The sequence below is a fragment of the Sceloporus occidentalis genome, unplaced genomic scaffold, assembly GCF_023333645.1.
Source record: "Sceloporus occidentalis isolate IW3139 unplaced genomic scaffold, rSceOcc1.0.p SCAF_3, whole genome shotgun sequence".
Classification (NCBI taxonomy): domain Eukaryota; kingdom Metazoa; phylum Chordata; class Lepidosauria; order Squamata; family Phrynosomatidae; genus Sceloporus; species Sceloporus occidentalis.
The window spans coordinates 38,745,506-38,760,240 of NW_028316983.1; positions in this window are offsets into that span (position 1 = coordinate 38,745,506).

Genomic DNA, 14,735 nt, shown 5'->3' on the forward strand with positions numbered 1-14,735 from the left:
TTAGGAGTGGGCAGTGGGGTGGAATGAACACATTTCCCCTTCGTTGCGCTGAAACCTGTCTGGTCATCTGAAAATAGGGTTGCCATAATGGAGGACCTCGAAACCGGGACAAATGTAGGACAAGGTTTGAAAATGTAGGACATTTTTTTAAAAAATTTCCTGGCTAGGAAATTAAAAAAAAAAGTCCTAGATTTTTAAATCTTGTCCTCCTCCTCCTCCTCCCGGCCTGGGAGGGAGCCTAGGCCGGCTCCCAGGCCGAGAAGGGCGAGGGGAAGCCTGGCATCGCGGCGATTGCCGCGGTGCCAGGCTTCCTCCTCCTCCTCCCGGCCTGGGAGGGAGCCTAGGCCGGCTCCCAGGCCGAGAAGGGCGAGGGGAAGCCTGGCATCGCGGCGATCGCCGCGGTGCCAGGCTTCCTCCTCCTCCTCCCGGCCTGGGAAGGAGCCTAGGCCGGCTCCCAGGCCGAGAAGGGCGGGGGGAAGCCTGGCATCGCGGCGATCGCCGCGGTGCCAGGCTTCCTCCTCCTCCTCGCGGCCTGAGAGGAAGCCTAGGCCGGCTCCCAGGTCGGGAAAGAGGCGGAGGCTGCTCCTCATCGCGGCGATCGCCGCAAGGGGAAGCGGCCTGCTCCTCCTCCCGGTCTGGGAGGAAGCCTCAGCAGGCTCCCAGGCCAGGAAAGAGGCAGGGGCCGCTCCTCATCGCGGCGATCGCCGCAGTGGGAAGCGGCCTCCTCCTCCTCCCTGGCCTTGTGGAGGCCTTGGAGGACCCCGCGGTCGGAGCTCCGACCGCGGAGCCACCTCGAAGGCCTCGCTGGGGCCCGGGACGGAGCGTCTCTGCGGCTGGAGCTCCAACCGCGGAGAGCCTTCCCAGGCCTCAGCAAGGCCTTGGAGCCGCCGCGGGGCCTGAGGTGGCCGCGGTGGGCGGGGCCGTCCCGGTTTGGGCGCCAAACCGGACCGGGACCGGGTTGGCCCCTCCCAAACCGGGATTGTCCCGCCCCCCGGCGGGATATGGCAACCCTATCTGAAAAAAACTACATAGTAGATTGTAGTGGTGGCAGCTTAGAGCCTTTCTGTACACAGAAGATATGTCTGGATCCAACCCTATTGTCAAGCATACTTAAGCCAATGAAAGTCAGGTTCACTCCACTTGTATTTCACTACTCAATATGAAATATAGTCATAATTCAATTCTGCAAATTGTCTAATTAAGTATGTAACTAATTAAATAAAGTGGGCAAATGTTGAGATCTATGTTTTGATGATGACAGCACATGATTTTCTTGAATGTTTCTCTTCTTTTGAGGGAAAGCCTATGGCAAGTTACATCTTGAGAAAATAAACTAATCCTCTCACTGCAAAATTCCCAAGAAGAGGGAAAATGTTGAAAAGGGGAAACATTAATTTATATTGCAAGTAAAAATCATTAAACAAACACAAGCTCTTTCTTAATATTTTGGTTTAGTAACTTTACCCTCAAATAACTGCAGCACATTTGGGATGTGGCACACTTTAATAGCAATACAATTGAAGTCTTTTTCTTGTGCTTTGTGGAACATTTTATGGTCAGAAAGGATTTTTCCCAAGAAAACAACAACAACCCAAGATCTGGAGAAAAGTTCCAAGACTAACTGTATTCTATTGATTATCACTCCTCTAAGAAAATCATGTGAGATTTTCTACCAGGATTAGAGTTAATATCAGGAGATATGCTTTTTAAATTCATTTAAAAATTATTACATTCTAAGTACATAAAACTGAACACATTAGGTTGGATCAAGGACTTTCATGCACAGAAGATACCTCCACAGCATTTTTTGAGGATTTCCTCTCCCCTAATACACCAGAGTCCACCCATTCAGCAGGATCCCCTTACTTTTTTTTTAACATTTTCAAGGGCCTGGAGGGGCTGACATGGGGAGGAGAAATAAAGGAAGTGTGCATTCATCACCCTAGCTGCACATGCCTACATCTCAATTCATTCCAGTGCATACATTATTCCAGAGATATCCTACATCCAGAATAATTGACACACACACAAACACAGACACACAACCACACATTTTGAGCTGAAAACAATATGTACATGCATATAATTGTTGTTTTCCCCTAGCTTTTGCCAATATACAGATCCAGGAAAAATCCTACATACAGTAATCCATATACATTCATTGGTTATACTCCATCAGGTTGAGTAGGCAGATGTCCCTGAAAACAAAGGGCTTAGGTGCACTTAAATCTGTGCTGAACTGTGGCTATCAATTTGTAATAGAAGAAGCTTGCCCAATTAATGAACTATAACAAACCATAATTTCAACCAAGTTGTTTTGCAGCCTATCATAACGTTTTTACCTCTGGAAAATCAGATTACTACTAATTATTCATATTACTCAATGCATCCAGATGGCCTGTAAATATAAATGGTATAATAGTTACCTTCTCTGGAGTGAAGTCCTTTAAAACCATAGCTTCATTGCAAGGCATTTCTAAAGTGCACTTGCTCTACTTATTAGTACTCAATGTTAATCTTAATACTTGTTGAGCAAACAAATTAGAAATAAAACACAAACACTGCAGAGTAAGTTTTGCCACTTTTTTCTCTTCTAGGAAATGAGACACATAGCAAAAGTCTGTGCTTCAGCCTCTACCAACAGTGTCTATTTCATCATATAGCTCTTGGACCTCTTTTTATACATTATGGAAAATTCCCTGGCAAAATGCCATATATTAATATGGAACACAGTTTGGTCCAGCTGATAGCTCCCCTTGAGATTTTGCCTGGGTTAGAAAAAGTGAACTAGTTAAACTAATATTCATTCAAATATTATTGTAGCAGATCTCTGTTTCAGGCTTACTTAAAGTAATCCAGCACTAGCTGAAATCACTTTAGCATAAACCATAAAATTGCACAATTCAGCTTAGCAAGATCAATGTCTTGAAGCATTTAGTAAATGGTTTAAAACAGACTGAAAGGAGTGGACTACAACTCTGGAGATTGGGATTCGATTCCTCACTTGGCTATGGAACCCATTGACCCTGGGCAAGTCACACACTTCCAGCTCCGAAAAACCTTGTGATAGGATCTCCTTAAGGTTGCCATAAGTCAGAAACAATTTAAAGGCACACCACCACCACATTTATCTATTGAACTATGAGCCAGGATATGCATCTCCATAGGGCTTTAAGTTTGATTGTACCTAGAGTACGCTGGCAAGAAATGGCTGATTTCCCAGCTATTTCTTGTGACAGTTTTGGCATCTGGCCTGCATGCTGATCACCTCCATTTTGAGGGTCGTCTTGGGGGTCAATGCTTTGAGGACAGTCAGCTTGGAGGCTCTTAGACCTGCCCAACTTCCAAATGGCAGTGGGACGAGGAGGTAACTTTTTTGTGTGGATCCTCACTTCTTACCATTCTATGGTTCCTCCCAAGAGTCAGGTTTTTGCACCAGTTGGCATGCAGTTCATCTGATTCCTGGATCTGCTGCCCTATGCAATGACAATTCTTTATGGATGTACCAATAAAGGTTCTACTTCCTCATACTCTAACAGAGTGTTGGTATTTCTTCTGTTACCTGTCAATGCTCTGTTCATCTTTCCTCCTGAGGTTGTAAGCATAGCCATAGAAACTTCCTGTGTGACCTTGGGTGAGTCATACACACTTAGCCCCAGAAAACCCTATGATAGGTTCACCTTAGTGGTGCCATAAACTGGAAATAACTTGAAGGGAAACAGCAACAACAACAACATTTATTTCTACCCTACCTCTCCAATTAGATTGAGGCGGCTTACAACAATAAAATCCATACAATGCAATAAAATAGATCCCACTATTCTGTACCTCCTTAAAACAAATCAACATAATAATTACAACATGGGGTAGTCATTAGGATGGTCTATATCAGAGGGGGTGACTGAGTCAAATTAATCAGCAAAGGCCAGTCAGAAAAGTTCCGTCTTGACAGCTTTTTTGAAGCCGTCAAGATAGGTAATATGTCGGATCTTCTCTGTCAGGCCATTCCACAGTTTGGGAGTGGAAGATGAAAAAGCCCTCTGGGTATCTGCAGCTAACCTAGTCTTTGTTGGCTGCAGTAAATTTCCCCCAGAGGACCTAAGTGTGTGGGGCGGATTGTATGGAAGAAGATGATTCTGCAAGTAGGTTGGACCCAGGCCATAAAGGGATTTAAAGGTCATCACCAACACCTTGTATTGTGTCTGGAAACTAATGGGCGGCCAGTGAAGAGATTTTAAAATTGGTGTTATATGGTCACTTCTAGATCTCTCAGTGACTAATCTGGCTGCCATGTTTTAGACTAATTGAAGTTTCCGGACTAGGTACAAGGATAGCCCCATGTAGAGCGCTAAAACAGGTGTTGCTATATTGTTCTCAAGTTCTTCCTGTTCTGTTCCTAGTCTTGCCAAAGATTCTCACACATTTCTTCTGCTTGCCTATATTGTTGTTTGCATTTTGCCAGGCTTGTATTAGAAAGAGGAATGCAACATTCACTGGGAATAACATCTAAATATACCCCCTTTCATAATCTCTAGAGATCTGTGTAAATTTACAGCACTTTATAAATAAAGGTTAATAATCATCATCATCATCATCATCATCATCATCATCATCCAGGGTGGTATAGTGGTTTGAGTGTTGGACTATGACACTGGAGACTAGGGTTTGAATCCTGTCTCAGCCATGTAAATCCACTGGGTGACCTTGAGCAAATCAGACTTTCAGTCTTACAGGATGGCAATAGCAATACCCTTCTGAAGAAACCTCATCTTAGAGTCTCCATAACTTGGAAATGATTTGAAGGTACACAACATCAACAAAAATCTCTAGGTGAATCTGAGGAATACTTGATAACCCAGGGAAACCTGTGACTTTGCCGATGTTGTTGGATTACAACTTCTATCCACCCCAGCCAGCATGGCCAATGAGCAGGGATAATAAGAGTTTCTATGTGCTCTATGCACACATCTGGAGGGCCAGAAGTTATCCATCCTTGGTCTCAGACTTCAAATGAACGCAGAGCAGGAAACAATTAGATGTATTTTGGGTCTCCTCTGCATGTATTGTAGCCAAGTGTTTACACTCCTGGAGTATCATTCAGTCATTCATTCATTGTATTTGACTAAAACCATTACAAATCCAAAAAATCCAGTTTAAAAATACACGCATACATGTGCATATACATCTATAAAAAATCAGTGTATAGCAATACCCTTTAAATAACTAGCATGAATACCTTTAGCATCTTTAGCAAATAGGGCTGTTTTATGTGTAACATATGGATTACAGTCTGATAGTAACCAGCATACTTTCACATAAGAGTTCTCACCCTGTAACAAAGCCAAAATCTGTCCCAAGAATCTCTTCCTGGGTTTTGATAAAACTGGCAATAGATAGTGTGAAACTTCCATGCCACAAAAGCAAAGCCTTAGGTTTCTTGGAACATTTCTATATCTGCCATCAAAGATAGACATTAGCATAGTTTGGACATGTAGATCTGTAAATGTAGTTCTCAGAGGAGCAAAGATAAGCATTTGTAAGTACTGAACTCTTATGTGATTTGATTTCAACAGATGATATGAACTGAAGATTTATTTGAAACTAAGTCCTGATCATTATGCAAGTTATTAGCTTGTTTTTTTAACTCAGGGAAATATATAAAAAAAAATCTGTTGAAAGGGTTTTAGCGGTTAATAAGTCTTGAACTAGCTTAGCCCAGTCATCTTTCATTGTTTAAAGCCCTCCATGGGCTGGCCCCTCCTTACTTATCAGACCTTATTTCTCCTCACCTTCCCACTAGGGCCCTCTGTTCTGGTAGTCAAGGTCTGCTGTCCCAGCCCAGGATTTCCTCTGCCCCATCTCGGATTCACCCCTTTTCACTCGCTGCCCCTCACTCCTGGAACCTTCTTCCCCCAAGAGCAAGAGCCATCACTTCTTTAACCAGCTTCAAAACGGAGTTGAAGACCATCCTGTTCCGAGAAGCGTTCCCAGGCATTGCATAATTGTCATTTGCTATTTGATGTTCTTTTGTTGCCTGTTTTATTGAATCATTTCCTGTATTGCTATGTATTTTATATGTATTATCCTACTAGAGAGGCAGGCTAGCTCCAACAGGCCTGCCTGGTAGAAGATTAACCATCCATTAAGAAGCCAAGCCCTCCCTCCAGTCCATCTCATTTGGTCCAGACCTCGGAGGTAGAGAAGAACCTCATCCCCTTCCCCACCACCACTCCCTTCTCCTTTTGTATCATGTCATTTTAGATTGTAAGCCTGAGGGCAGGGAACCGTCTAATTATAAAGATTGTATGTACAGCGCTGTGGAAATTTACAGTGCTTTATAAATAAAGGTTAATAATAATAATAATAATAATAATAATAATAGTTTTCCTAAATAAAGCTTAGGGGTGTGTCTTCTGTCATGTCCAAGACCCTCTTATAATATGAAAGGGATGCCAGCCACCTCAGCCTTAGCTTTTACAGATACCCTATCTGTCTCTGTCCTGAGGAATGCAGCTGGAGTCAACTTGCCAACAAGTACCTCCAAAACTTGTTCTGACAGAGCTCCAGGTCATTCAGGTTATTGTTTGGACTTACTCCCCAAATTTCAAATACCATATTGTATTTGAGCAACTACTTTCCCCCAAAACACTTGCAGTGCTGGAATTACCAGCCTTGCTCATGGAATATAATCCAGATGGTTCAAGGCTTTCATTCTCAGCCTATTCACAAATACTTTGTCGATTATGATGACATATTTCTATATCACTTCTCATTTTCATAAAACCTGAAGCAATTTACAGCATGATCATTAAAAAACAAACACCAGTCCAGCAAAAACACTCATATAATATGAGAGTTCCAAACAGCTCTAAAACCAAGCTGAATATACAGCTTTTCAAACAGTGTCTGAAATGTGCCAGCACTGAGGCCTGAATAATTTAACAGTGGAGCATTATTGCCAAGCAGACTCTTCTCTATGTCTATAGCAGCCTAGGAGGTTGGTATTCATGAATATATTCTTTAAATTTCTCTGGCCCAAATCTTGTATCACAGTTATGAATGTTTGACTGTTACATATTCATTATCCCTATGTATGCCCTTCTTTAGGGACCACAAAAGTCCCCCAATTTGCACTTACTGGGAAGCAGCTGGTGCGATTGAAGGAGGTCTGTTCCCTGTTGCTCAGGAAGCGGCTGGCTTCTTCTCTCCTGAGTGATCTCCAACACAAGGTGGAACTGTGACAAGGGTCTTGTTTCTGCCTGTCTTGTTAGAGATTGCACATGGGAGGGTGTGGAATTGGCAGCCCTCCACTCTCTGACCAGATCCCCATTATCAGTGGCTGCCGCCTGGTAAGTGGGAATGAGGGTGGGCGGGTGGGCTGGGATTCACAACATAGTTCTGTAGTCATGTGCTATGTAGTACAAAAGTATCATACAGGATTTTGGCCAAATATTGGTCTCCATGATATATGATGGTGATAAGTGCAGGCATGTTATGGGAATGTTACTGTAGACTCCACCAGATGGGGCAAATGTTTTGGGAGTTTGCGGTATTTGTTACTCTAGTTCTTGGGATTTTCAAAAATATTCAAACCATGTTTCTGTTGTCCTGCACTATTTTCTAGAATCTCCTGGCACCTGCTGCAACATTTTATTTCCAAACTTGAGTGGGTTTCTTTTTGATTCTGAGACATTATCAGGACAAAAAAGGCTCTTTCTCTACCTCTCCTTTCCCATTTTTTTTGGTTAAAGAAGATTTTTTTAAAGAGTTACAGTGCACTGGGGAAATGGCACTTTTGCACTATAACAATGTAAATCTAAGAAAAAGAAAGGAAGGAAAAAGGGAGGAAAAAATGTCTTCAGACAATAGGATCACCTCATCAAACCATGCCTCAGTTTTTAAAAACACTTTTAGAGGAGACAACAACTGGCAAATCTCAGCAAAAATGAAGCAGCTAGATTGCAAAAACTAATGACTCTTCAGGCCAGTCTGACAATCCCTGTGCTGCATCAACCAAAAAGATAACTACTTTTCATATACTTTTGAGGACCAGTTCCTGGAAGATATACAGTTGACCCTCCATATCCACGGATTCTTTATTCAAAGCTTGAAAATATTCAAAAAGATAAAATTCCAAAAAGCAAACATTGATTTTGCCACTTTATACAAGGGACACCATTTTACTACACCACTGTATTTAATGGGACTTGAGCATCCATGGATTTTGGTATCCACAGAGGGTCCTGGAGTCAAACCCAAGTGGATAGATACCAAGGGCCTATAAATATTTATTGATGTCTGCACACCATGGGGTGCATGTACCAGCTAGAAGGAAAAAAATCAAGTTAGAATTCCTTTCAAAAGTTAGAATTCCTCTCAAAAGGAAAAGCTGTTTCTCTCTGCCAGTTTTGGTTCGGTGAGTTCTTAAACTTTTAAACTGTGAGCCACTTTTGTGGGTCACTGGAGAGTGAAGCTAGAAGCCTAATTCTAAATAAATGCTGGCAGAGGATTTCTAGACCATTCCTCTCAAAAGGAAAGTTTGATTCTCTGTGTCCATTTTGGTTCTCTGTGTTCAAAGGAGGGAGACTAAAATGGTGAAGGGTCTGGAAACCATGCCCTATGAGAAATGACTTAGGGAGCCGGGGGAGTTTAGCCTGGAGAAGAAAAGGTTAAGAAGTGATATAATAGATTTCTTTAAATATTTGAAGGGATCGCATATTAAAGAGGGAGCAAACTTGTTTTCTGCTGATCTGGAGAACAGGACTCAGAACAATGGGTGCAAGCTACAGGAAAAGAGATTCCACCTCAACATTAGGAGGAACTTCCTGACAATAAGGGCTGTTTGACAGTGGAACACACTCCCTCGGAGAGTGGTGGAGTCTCCTTCCTTAGAGGTCTTCAAACAGAGGCTGGATGGCCATCTGTCGGGTATGCTTTGATTGAGAGTTCCTGCATGGCATGGGGTTGGACTGGATGGCCCTTGTGGTCTCTTCCAACTCTACAATTCTATGATTCTATTAATTCACCTAGTGAAAGGATGTGGAAAATTGCACAAACTAGCTTGGGTGTACATGATGTTTGCTTTTGGGTGAAACTAATGCTTGTACTGCCTCTCTGATAGGGTGGACAAAGTGCACCCCTAGGCTGGTTTGCAGCATTTGAGACCTCAAAACTCCTTCAACTATCTTTTCTTTGAACAAGGGCTGGAAGGCTCCAAGACATGCAGTTCACATTTTAAACAAATTTTAGCGTCATCCTTTCAATCTAACATCAAAATTAACATACGGGAACTATATAGCCACACAGAAATGGGGGTTAGAGTTGGCTTAAATGGTTCCCTGACAGAAGCTTTTATAACAACTTGGGGAGTGAAACAGGGATGCTTACTGGCACCTACTCTTTTTAACATCTATATGAATGATTTGGTTGATGAATGATTAGTTTTGCTGCCAGGATAGACCCAGATGCAATTTTCTTAAGCTGGATCTTATCGCATTCACCCATCATTAAGGAGTATACAGCCCATATGCAACCCAGGCTTTTCTTGAAGCTTTTCAAGAATGGGGTTTTCCCATTCTTGAAAAGATGCAGGACATGCAGGGCATGCCGGAGAAGCCCAGGTTGCATATGGGCTGCATACTGCCTGGTGAAAGAGATAAGTTCTGCCTTAAGAAAGTTACATGGGTCCATCCTGGCAGCAAAGCTAATGCAATAATCTCCATTGTCTCTGGAGTAGTAGAAATCAAGCTTGCTCCAGCCTCAATATGACGTTTTTGTTTGTAACGTATGCTTGTGCAACCAGCTAGCTATGCGGATGGTTCGACTTTTTAATATCTTAAGTAAGGAGGTCTTCATGACCTTGTAAACTAAATGCCTTCCTTGATTATGCAACAATCCACATTGTTCTGGAAAATGCATGAACACAATTTCTTCTGCTCTCCCCCCATCATTCTGGATGCCTTAGGTCAGTTATAATACCATGGTGTTTATCTAGCACAGTGATACACTATGCCAATTTTCATGAGATCTGAAATCTGGAGCCCTCCATTCCCATGCTGCCACAGCTGTATGCACAGGTGTTCTCCTAGGCCACCTAGCATGTCATCTGCTTCCGTGGTTTGCTCATTTTGAGGTCAGAACAAAGTGTCCATCCTTGTGCTTGTCACTGGCTGCCAGTGTAGAATATCAGCAATAATATTTTCCCAACACCAGATGGCAGCCTATGGAGGCATGTATTGCCTTGGATATATATTAAAATTTGGTACGTAGGGAGATCTTGTAGCACCTTTGACACTAACTGAAAGAAAGAAGTAGGCGGCATGAGCTTTCCTAGACTTAAGTCTACCTCTTCAGATGCATTTGGTGATGGAAAGGTGCTACAAGATCTCTCTACATACTGATCCTACAGACTATCACAGTTATATCTTTGAATATTAACATTATAATATATGTATAACAGTATTACATATGTATAGCTAAGTAATAAAGTAAATAATATCTCCTGGCCCAGCCTCCCAAGTACATTTTAGAAGTCAGCAGCCAGATTGGGTTTAGGAGGTCTATTCAGGTGCCAATCAGAGTGCAAGAATGACATTTCTATCCCTCACCTGCCAGTAGGAACCCTGCCGCAATTCCTTGTTGCAGGTTTGTTCACTGGCAGGAAGGGGCTGGAAATATCATCCTCTTTGCACCTCGTGGCAGCTGAACAGAACTCCTTTACCCAGTCTGGCTAATGGCTGTTAAGGTAGACTTGGGGTGGGGTGGAGGTTGGGGTGAAATCATGGATGACATTTGTCAACTTCATTGGCTAAGGCTTTTATTGCAGACATTTAACTTAAATTTAAATGGCATTCTGACATAAACAATAGTTCAGCCTCCCTTTGTAAATTAAATGAAATTCAACCATATTTTTAAGCTTAATAAGGATGAACTCAACTCATTAACCCACTTCCACTAATTTTTCTGTCTCAGCTTGCTCAGTTGTAAAACAGCCCTTACCATGTCCATCCTAATGTTTAGTCAAAATTTCCTTTGTTGTAATTTAAATCAGTTGATCCTACCCAGCATGAGAGCAAAGAGGCCATATTGCCATAAGACTCTGTAAGACAGACTTTTTCATAACAACTGGATAAAAATCTTACTGAATTGACCAAAGCTACATCTAGTCAATGCTCACCAGCATTGAGGAAATCCATAAGCAGGATAAGTGCAATGACTCTTTCCTACTACTGTACTGCTCCACAGCAACCAATATTCTTCCTTTGAGTAGGGAGGTTTTGTTTGGTCCTGTAGCTATCATAAGTTCTATCTTCCATGAATTTATCCAATCTTCTTTGAACGTTGCCCAGGCTGTTGACTTCTGAAGTATCCATGCTAGCTGGATTCAGATTTAAGACACTGGCAATAATTTCTCATAAGAATGTAGGAAAACTATCTGTCTCTAGTATATAAATCAAGTTTGTGATGCTGCGTATCAGAGCATAGCTACTGCTATTCCTAGTAAGTTTATTTGTCTTGGGGACAGTATGATTTTGGGAAAAAATAATAAAATAATAATAAAAGCTTTATTTTTACCCTGTCTCTCTGCCAGTAGACAATCAAGGCAGCTTACCACTCAGAAGGAAGATATAAAATATCCAATACCCCAATTGTTCCCTCCCTCCACTAAAACATTATTAACCACGATAATCATTAAAAACAATACAATAAAATAGTCAGAGACAGATGAGTGGGACTGCAGAGTACTGAGAGAGATGGTAGATTCAATGCAATTGGAGGCCGAGTTGTTATTCAGAAAAAAACGGGTGGAAGTCTTGACAGCCTTTTTAAAGCTATCCAAGCTGGTAATATGATGGATCTCCTCTGGCAGGCCTTTTCATAATCTGGGAGCAGGTGAAGAAAAGGTCCTCTGGGTAGTAGCAGTCAACCTGGTCTTTATAGGCTGCAATAAATTCTTCCTAGGGGACCTAAGGGTGCAGGGTGGATTATATGGAAGGAGGTGATCCCGTAAATAGGTTGGACCCTAGCAATGTAGGTCTTTAAAGGCTATTACCAACGCCTTGTACTGTGCCCAGAAAATAATAGGCAGCCAGTGAAGCAATTTTAAGATGGGTGTTATGTGGTCACAGCTGCCCACCTTAAAGTTGTTGGCTGGAATTCTACAAGGGCTACTCAGTTATGGATGCACAACTAAATAGCATATCCCTGCCTGAACCCCCAAACCTACTTTATTGTACATCAGCTGCACTAAGAAAAGGAGGTCTGCTCTGCTGGCAATTGGAGAATGAGTGAATCACTTTTCCCCTGTCCCTGCCGACCAGTGAGGCTGCAACACAGAAACATGTTAAGGGTCAGGCTTCTATTGTCAAAGCCTCACTGCCTGGTGGGAGTGAGAGTGAAGACGCCATCAACCTTGTGTCCTAATTGCTAGCAGAGGAGACCTCCTTCTCTAGGTATGGCTGCTGCCTAGTAAAGTAGGCTTGAAGGGAGGCATTTACAATTGTGACAGTAGTATCATGATTGACATAGTGATTCTGAATATGGATCAGTTACAGATAGATAACTCCAGATCATGCATTTGTAAGTGAATTGTGACTAGGGTTGCCATAATTCTGGACCTCCAAACTGGGAAAATGTAGGACAAAAGTAGGACAAAATTTTCAAATATAGGACACATTTTTTTAAAATGGAGGACACGCAAAAAAATTGATGATTTTTTAAAAAATGTTAATATAAATGCATGTTTCTTAGGCATGATCAAAATGGAGGACATTTTGGCATTGTTCCTAGACAGATGGCAGAAATGTACTTCCCTTTCTGGCTAACCTCCCCCCCATTCCAAACAGCATATTTGCGCATTGAAGAGGAGGAAGAGTGGAAAAGCAGAGGAGGAGGAAGAGGAGAAGAAGAAGAGGAGGAGGAAGAAGGGGAGGAAGAGGAGGAGGAGAAGAAGAGATGGAGAAGAAGAGGAGGAGAAAGAAGATGAAGAAGAGGAGGAAAGGGAGGAAGAAGGAAGAGGAAGAAGGGGAGGAAGAAGGGGAGGAAGAGGAGGAGGAGAAGAAGAGATGGAGAAGAAGAGGAGGAGGAAGAAGAAGAAGAGGAGGAAAAGGAGGAAGAAGGAAGAGGAAGAAGGGGAGGAAGAAGAGGAGGAGGAGGAGAAGGAGAGGAGGAAGAAGAAGAGGAGGAAAAAGATGAAGAAGAAGGGGAGGAAGAGGAGGAGAAAGAAGAAGAAGAGGAGGAGGAAGAAGGGGAGGAAGAAAAGGAGGCAGAAGAAGAGGAGGAGGAGAAAGAGGAAAGGCTCTTTCCTCTGCCTGGCTGCCTCCGTCGCCAACGGAGGAAGCCAGGCAAGGGAATGGGGCCTCGCTGAAGCCAAGCCCCAAACCCCTGCCTGGCTGCCTCCGTCGCCGTTTTGCCCCCACCCCCGGGATTTCCCCCCCCCCCCAGAGACAGAGGCAGCCAGGCAGAGGTTTGGGGCTTGGCTTCAGCCGTCCTCCAAGCCCCAGCCAAGCCTGGAAGACTCCGCGATTGTGGAGGAGCCCCCTGGACATGGCTAGGGCTTGGAAGACAGCCGTCCTCCAAGCCCCAGCCAAGCCTGGAGGACTCCGCGATCGCAGAGGAGCCCCCAGGGCATGGCTGGGGCTTGGAAGACAGCCGTCCTCCAAGCCCCAGCCAAGCCTGGAGGACTCCGCGATCGCGGAGGAGCCCCCAGGGCATGGCTGGGGCTTGGAAGACAGCCGTCCTCCAAGCCCCAGCCAAGCCTGCAGGACTCGCTGGGGAAGGGGGAGTCCCGGGGGCGGGGCCAAACCGGGGCGGGACCGTGCAGACCCGCCCCAAATCGGGAAAGTCCCGCCCCCAGGCGGGATATGGGAACCCTAATTGTGACCTAAATTTATTATAGTGTGAACTTTTGTTGACTACAGTCCATTTTGTCACATTGCAAACTAAAAGCAAGAGGCTGCAACGTTTAAAAGCAGCAAGATGGGAACTTTAAGGAGATAAAGTAGCTCTAGTTTAAATTTAAAAGCTATGAAGATTTTTAAAAAAACTACTCAGAGTAATCTTGCTAAGAAAACCCCATAAGGGTTAGGGTTGCCATAAATTGGAAACTATTTGAAGGCACATAACAACAACAATAGCAAAGTAGGTGCCAGATGAACTTCCTAGGGAAGAATATATCACAACCAGGGGACTGTTACTGAGAAGGCCTTTCCCCAGCAGTTCCGTGCTAAGAGCAGGGTGGTGGGAGCGATCTTACCAGGTGCAGACAATAAGGCTGCATTGCCTGCACAAAATTTAAAAACAGACAGTGCCCCCCTTTCTTTCTTCAAGACCTCCTGCTGCACATCTGCCCATGTGTGCCTGTTCTAAACAGCACTGAATGCATCAATGACAGCAACAAATCACCTGCCCTGGCTATTCTGCTCTCACAGATGCATAAGGACTCAGCCAGGTTTTGCCTATGAGGGGCTCTGAGCAAGAAGGCAGATAAAAAGGAACATGGCTGTAGTAACAATGGTGACATGGAGGCCTAAGCAGGCCTATCACTCATGCCATTATCATCAGTCCACAAGGTCCACCAGCTGCCACTGCCCCCATCTCTATGGGTCATTGAGGTGAGCTGCAATTTGAATGACAGCAGCAACAGCAGTGTTATGCAGAAGATCCAGACTGGTGGTGGTGGGCTATGGCATGGGCCAGGGCCCCTGTCATAGGGTGGTTGGTATAACTCTTGCAGC